Source organism: Cynara cardunculus, unplaced genomic scaffold, assembly GCF_001531365.2.
Source record: "Cynara cardunculus var. scolymus isolate 2C unplaced genomic scaffold, CcrdV1 Un_Scaffold_6528, whole genome shotgun sequence".
Classification (NCBI taxonomy): domain Eukaryota; kingdom Viridiplantae; phylum Streptophyta; class Magnoliopsida; order Asterales; family Asteraceae; genus Cynara; species Cynara cardunculus.
The window spans coordinates 16818-17930 of record NW_020203016.1 but is presented as its reverse complement, the minus strand read 5'-3'; positions in this window follow the sequence as shown (position 1 = coordinate 17930).

Below are 1113 nucleotides of genomic sequence, written 5' to 3'. Positions count from 1 at the left end.
TCAATTATTCTAATTTTTATTTATTTATGATTAATAATAATTAATATAAATGAAGGTTATAATTAAAAATATAACAAAAACCTCTTTTATAAACTATTTCAAACAGTATTTTACTAAGTTTTGTTATTTTTATCAAATAATATTTTGATAAAAATGACTTTTGAATCTCAATAATGAATAAACTCAATCACACGTTAATGCATTTAGATAATTTTAATTTTATAAAAAATAAATAAATGAATAAAAATAAAATCAAGAGGATTAAGACTTAAGAGTAGAGATGGTCAAATCGGCCCGGTTCGGGACTGCCGGAGGACCGGGACTGGGACCGGGACCGACAAAGGACCGGCCCGGGACCGGGACCAGTTATGGAACCGAAAACCGGGACCGGTTATGGGACCGACTATGGGCCGGCCGGGACCGGCCCGAAAATTCAAATAATTTTATAAATAAATGTATTTTTAAATAATTGTATAATGTATTTTTATAAGAAAACGTAATTTTAATTATATTAAAACGCATTTTTAATGTGTATTTGAGTGACCCAATTGTAAATTTTATAATGTATTAAAAATATATATCATTAAAAAATAAAAAAAAATATCTTATTTTTTTAATGCAAGGACCGGTTGGGACCAGAACCGGGACCGACGGCCCATAACCGGTTATGAAGTACCTTGACCGGTCCTATCATTTTCGAACGGGACCGGGACCGAGACCGGTTATGTCGGGACCAGTTATGGCCGGTTATGAGAAAGGTAAGGACCGATTGGGACCAGCCCGAGACCGGTTTTTAGCCATCTCTACTTGGGAGGTTGGAGATCACTCAAACGAAATTACTCTGGCAGCCCACCAACATTGACCTTTATATTTTCATTTAAAAGATATCCATGTAAGAAAACAAAACATGTCTCGGTTTTTAATAATTCATTTTAATTTTTTGGTCCCTATCGATGTTATAATAAGATTTTATGTGGTTTTGAACAAACACTAATATTTTTTTAATAAAATACAAATTTAAAGATATCATAAAATTTTTAAAAAAAATATGAAGTTCTCATTTTATGTGTAATTAATTTAATTCAAAATTTTATTATAATTCAATTTAAATTT